Source organism: Triticum aestivum, chromosome 2B, assembly GCF_018294505.1.
Source record: "Triticum aestivum cultivar Chinese Spring chromosome 2B, IWGSC CS RefSeq v2.1, whole genome shotgun sequence".
NCBI lineage: Eukaryota > Viridiplantae > Streptophyta > Magnoliopsida > Poales > Poaceae > Triticum > Triticum aestivum.
The window spans coordinates 682,280,001-682,286,590 of NC_057798.1; positions in this window are offsets into that span (position 1 = coordinate 682,280,001).

Here is a 6,590-nt window from a genome sequence, read left to right on the forward strand (position 1 = left end):
GATGTTTAGGCTGTGCTCTGCCAGCCTGCGTGGGATTCCTGGCATGTCTGAAGGGTGCCAGGCAAAAATGTCCCAATTTTCCCAAAGGAATTCTCGTAGTGCGGCTTCGACATCAGGACTTAATTGTGCCCCAATGGAGGCCGTCTTTGTGGGGTCCGTTGGATGGACCTGAAATTTGACTATTTCGTCTGTTGGTTTAAAAGAGGTGGACTTGGACCTCTTATCGAGTATCACATCGTCCCTATCCACCGTGGAGCGCAATGTAGTTAGTTCCTCTGCCGCTAGGGCTTCGGACAATGCCTCTAGGGCCAGTGCGGCTGTCTTATTTTCAGCGCGGAGTGCTGTATCTGGATCACTAGCAAGAGTGATTATCCCATTGGGTCCGGGCATTTTGAGCTTCATGTACCCGTAGTGGGGTATAGCTTGGAAGATTGTGAATGCCTCTCGCCCTAACAAAGCGTGATATCCGCTGCCGAATGGGGCCACTTGGAACGTGACCTCCTCGGACCTGTAATTGTCCGGTGAGCCGAACACTACATCTAGTGTGATTTTTACTGTGCAGCGTACTTCTTGACTAGGGATTATCCCTCTGAAGGTTGTGCTGCTTCGCTCGATGCGGCTCCAGTCAATATCCATTTTTTGAAGGGTTTCCTCGTAGATGAGGTTTAATCCTCTGCCGCCATCCATGAGTACCTTGGTAAGGCGAAAGCCGTCCACTATCGGACTGAGGACCAATGCGGCTGGTGCTCTAGCTGTTCGGAATTTAGGTTCGTCGCTGGCGTTGAAGGTGATAGCCGTGTCACTCCATGGATTTGCTGTTGCTACTTGGTAGACTTCGGCGAGGCCGCGGATTGTTTGTTTTCACATGTTATTTGATGCGAAAGTCTCGAAGACTATTAATACCGTACTGGTACTGCTGGGCTGTTTGCCCGGGGCTAAAAAGCCTTCGCCACTTTTGGCCACCTGCCGTAGTATCCAACATGCTCGAAGGCTGTGTGTTGGAGTGGCACCCTCCGTACTGTGGATTTTGCAGGGTCCGTTGAGCCAGCCCTCCAGTACGGTTCCATGCCCTTTAGGGGGTCTTTGCTTTTTGGTTTTTAACCCAGGTGCTTGAGTATGGCGCACCATTTTACTTCGGACTAGGGTTGTGGTCAAGGCCGGACTGTCCCAAAACCTAGTTTCGGTGTTCCTGGCACTCTCTACCGCACAATATTTTTGTACGATAGTCGCTAGGTTGATGAAGCGTGTAACTTCGCGACGACTTATGGTGTTCATGATTCCCTTGTCCGTGCAATTGTTGCAGAAAATTGAAATCGCGCTTTCTTCGTAGCAGTCCTTTATCCTGTTCATAACCAGGAGGAATCTGGCCCAGTAATGATGTACTGTTTCATCGAGCTCTTGCCGTATTCGAGATAGATCGCTTATGTCTGGGTGGGTGGGTGGAATCAAGTTCGGAACCCCGCCCGATCTGAGGCTCAAAGGCCAAGAAGTTTTCGGATTTGGAAGCTTGACTTGCTGGATGCTTTCCAACGAATCTAGTCTGATGCCTGACTCTAAGTTCAGTATTTGATTAGCGTCCGTCCCTTCGCGGGAATCCGGCTTGGAGGGATCGGGAATCCGGACATAGTTGGTTTTCAACGTAGAAGAAGGGTTGCCGCATTGTTCCTCTACCACGACAACGTGGTGGGTGGCCTGAGGAGAGTTAATCTCTCTCAGATCGGGTTTAAGCCCAATCTGATCATAGTCTGTGGCGACTCCCAGGGCGGCGATGCGATCCAAGAGCTCGTTTACAGAGGAGAGCTCAATCAGATCTAACTGCTCGGTGAATTCCGGGCTGACGTGAAGATCGCTTTTGATGACCTGAGAGGTCATCGTCCGAGCGGTGGCCGAACAGGCGGTCATAAGAAAACCACCTAGCCGGACAGTTTGGCCGGCGGCCAAAGCTCTCTTGACGACGATGCCGTCTTTAAAGACGGGAGAAGGCATCCTTCCTGATCGCGACGGCACAGAGGAACTCTCAATGAAAGCACCAATGTCGGTGTCAAAACCGGCGGATCTCGGGTAGGGGGTCCCGAACTGTGCGTCTAGGCGGATGGTAACAGGAGACGAGGGACACGATGTTTTTACCCAGGTTCGGGCCCTCTTGATGGAGGTAAAACCCTACGTCCTGCTTGATTAATATTGATGATGTGGGTTACAAGAGTAGATCTACCATGAGATCAAGGAGGCTAAACCCTAGAAGCTAGCCTATGGTATGATTGTTGTTCGTCCTATGGACTAAGGCCATCCGGTTTATATAGACACCGGAGAGGGCTAGGGTTACACAGAGTCGGTTACAAAGGTAGGAGATCTACATATCTGTATCGCCAAGCTTGCCTTCCACACCAAGGAAAGTCCCATCCGGACACGAGACGAAGTCTTTAATCTTGTATCTTCATAGTCTTGGAGTCCGACCGATGATGGTAGTTCGGCTATCCGGACACCCCCTAGTCCGGGACTCCCTCAGGCCCAATATGACGTTGGGCCAAATATGGCCCATGGTTTTACGTCCGACGTTAACAGGCCGGAAATGACAACAAGCCGAAAGTGGCCCAAATCTATAGTGGGCCTCTAACAGGATGAATGTCAGACATGGCCGAATATGACCCAAATCCTTCACGGTTGTTTATGGGCCGAAAGTTTTGATGGCCTGTAAATGGGCCCAAATGAAGGCGGACCTTTAACATGCTGGAAATACACTGGGCCGTAATTCGGCCCAATTACTTAGCGGACAGTTAACGGGCCAGAAGTGACCATGGGCCGCGTTGATGACAAGTTTAGGACAGGCCGTTGATGGGCCAATTTGACAAAGAATGTTGGGCCTTTAGCTGGTCCGGCCCATTATGGTCTGCAGAATCTTGTGGGCCTTTAGCTGGGCCGGCCCATTGTGGTCCGCAAAATCTTGTGGGCCTTTAGCTGGGCCGGCCCATTATGGTCTGCAAATTCGTGTGGGCCTTTAGCTGGGCCGGCCCATTATGGTCTGCAAATTCATGTGGGCCTTTAGCTGGGCCGGCCCATTATGGTCCGCTAAATTTTGTGGGCCTTTAGCTGGGCCGGCCCATTATGGTCCGCTAAATTTTGTGGGCCTTTAGTTGGGCCGTCCCATTATGGCCTGCTAAATCTTATGGGCCTTCGATTGTGCCGGCCCATTTAAACTTTGTGGGCCGGTCCACGTGTCAACATATCATAGGCCCATCTCGACCGTTGGATGAGTGACACCTGTGCCAACACGGAGCTGACACGTGGATCCGTCAGCCAATGAGAATTTTACACGTGGAAAATCGGCATTGGTCGTGGCTGTTAACGGGTTATCGGATCCAAAATCCGACCCGATAGCTTAACGGCGTTCCGTTACGGTGGATGCCATGTGTCTGTCACCCTTGACGAAAGCACTTCTGTGACGCGCGATTTATCGTCATGGAAGTGGACACTTCCATGATGATAATTTTGGTAATGTCATGGAACACTTCTACGACAGCACATGTATGACTATCTTGATTCTGTCATAAATTTGTCATGGATGTACATGCATGGCAGAAAACGCGACCTGCTGTGACAAACACGTATCATCATGGAAGTGTATTTTTTTTGTAGTGATATGGATGCACCCGATGGATGTTTTGAGCACAATACTTGACACAATAGCCTTGATCTTTGCGACCCCTCTCCAAAGCTGCCTTTCTATCCTGAAATCTCCCGAAAAAACCAAACTCTGAGACAGATGGTAGCCCGTGAGGGGAACTGACCACATGCTGCTGAAGTAAGCCTCTGCTTTTTATGTTCCGAGAGGTCAAATTTTAGGCTGGTTCTAGTGATACTTATCAGCCTAAAACTACTTGGTCACATATGGACATGAAGTCCAACTGATTGTCCGATATCTAAATAGTTCAAACTTTTTCACTACACGGTTTGTGACTAATAAGTCAGTCATATGTTAGTACTACACGGTGCTTAATGACATTTTAGTTTTTTTGCAAAAAAAAAATTATAGCAATTGGAGTTCACTTGTTCGTTTTTTCTCTAACTAATGAGAAACAAATAGGATCTACTTTTTTGCTAAAAATTCTTTAAGCAAGGGATCAACATAACTTCCGTCAAATTCTATGAAATCATGTGATGCTACATAACAATAACAACATCAAACTCTACAAAATAAATGCCTCGACATTTAAAAAAAATCCATGATGAGCTCATTGATGAGAAGCAGACAAACACTATGCCAATAAATAATTACCACTACCTAAGCATCATTGAGCTACATACTATGACGCTCTTGTTTATTCAGTAGAAGAGCAAGAAAAGTCTTCATTTCAGTGTGATAATTGGAAATATTTCAGATGCAGAAGAGTAGGAAAAGAATTTACCAATGGATGAACAGTTTCATATGAAAATACTTACGTGCATTCTAAAGATTATTCAATTTATGGAACTTTAAAAAGTAATAACATGGGAAAAGCTTTCATATTGTCTTGAAAGGATAAAACAATCATGCATGTTTGAACAAAGTTCAGAATCAAGTTGTAAACCAGATGCCTTTCTAGTTGCAATACCTCATTCAGCATCCTCTTTCTTGTTGTAGGAAAAAATAAGCTTGAATAATGATCCAAGAGCAAAGGCGTTGGGACTATCAGTGCCACCAATCAGCAGCATTGTCGACTTATATTTCTTCCTAATTGGACCATCACATACTATGTTCTTCTTAACTATCACCTACTCAAGGCAGTTGCAGAGCTTTGCATATAATTTTATATTATTTCAACATAAATAGCATAGCTTATCAAATAATCCGGCATACAGAGATATGCACCAATTTCAGCACAACAGAAAGATCTAAACTTCATGCTTTTATAAGGGTAGTAGTAGATGAACACTATATCACTACAATAACTCACAATAGTATGTGAATTGTGGAGCACGACCACAATGTTCAGAAAAGATGCATGACATTTACCTGAACATGGATAACATGTTCGTCAATCAAGAAGGCATGTCTCTTCAGAGAATAATATTTAGTTTCACTGGTTAAAACTGCTTCTTGCTTTTAACCGCATTTCTCTCAAATTAGCCTAACCTCAAAACTGAGGACAGATCAGTCTACTGCTATTGCAGCAAGCAAAATGAAATTCATACAAAGACAGAAGATAACATAGAGAGCAAGCATGACATGGTGGATAAAATGCGACAGATCGGTAGCTGGTACTCCCTCTGTAAACTAATACAAGAGTATTTAGATCACTAATATAAAACTGGTTCAATGTGATAGGAATTGCAACAGATGTCAACACCTATGAAGCTAGAGACGGGCAACTCCCAGTTCATTGAAGTATACCACAACTGTATATATACTGCTAAGGACATACAGAGATCAGAACCAAGAATAGGAAGTGGTGGTAACCTGACTGTAGCTGTGACTGCGGCGGTTCCAGGACGGCCTAGGCGAGGCGGCGGAGAACCGGCAGGCATCGTGGGGAGTGTGGTCGCGAAGGGGGCAGCGGTGGGGCATCGTGGTCGCTGTTCGGGGATGGCCTGAGTTGGGAGAGGCGTGCGTTTGTGGAGTGTGATTTGGGGTGGGCAGCAGTCGGCATCACCGTGCGTGCCGCAAGGAAGCAGAACCCGGCGGCCACCTCGACCCTCCTTGCCGCCTTCTGTCTCCGCCTCCACCTCCACCTCGACCGCGCGCACCGTAAGAAAGCAGAACCCGGCCTCCACCTCGACCCTCCGCACTGCAAGGAAGCACGACCCGGCGACCATCTCGTTACTCCCCCGCCTCCGCCTCGCCACCTTCCGAGACACCGCGCTCACCCTCCACCTCCTCACGTGCGGCGAAGGAGGCCAAGCTGAGCGGCGGTGGCGGAGGAGGGCGAGGATTTAGGGCGGCGGGCAGCGGCGGAGGCCGAGTGGATCGGCGAGCGGCGGACGGGGCGGACGAGGGGGAGGATTGGCGTCCGCTGGGAGGTGGGGCGGGCGAGGTCGTGGTGCGGGTGTGGTGCGGGCATGGCGTGCGGAGCGGTTTTTGTTTTTCGAGGCAACGGGTAGGATTAGCCCCCTCTCTTTTTCGATACAAGGGTAGTAGATGTTACCCGATGGCATGGTGGGTAATTAATTAAGGCAATGACATGGTGGGTAATTAAGGCATAAAACATGTTTAGTATGCTGGAGCGATGTAGATCATCAGATTGCAGGTTTTGATGAACAGGATGATCTGGTTCTCCGCCTTCTCTTGCTTTTATAGGGTTAAGTAGATAAAGATAGAGACCGTAACAATCAATTTTTCCATCATAGATACCATTGCTGGGATAGCAATCATTTTACGCATATTGTGATGAGATGAGCTACCGCTGTTCGTCGATCGTGTCATTGTTTTTTCATTTTGGTCCAGCAAATGGGATGAGGAGGGATACCCCCCCCTTTTGACCTCCCCTCCCCTCCCGCGACGCTCCCGCGGGCGTCCGGGGGCAACCCTAGCGCCGCCGCCGCCACCCCCCCCTTCTCTCTCTCCTCCCTCGCCGCCGCCAAGGGGCACGAGCGGGCGAAGCCCGGTCGTCACCGGC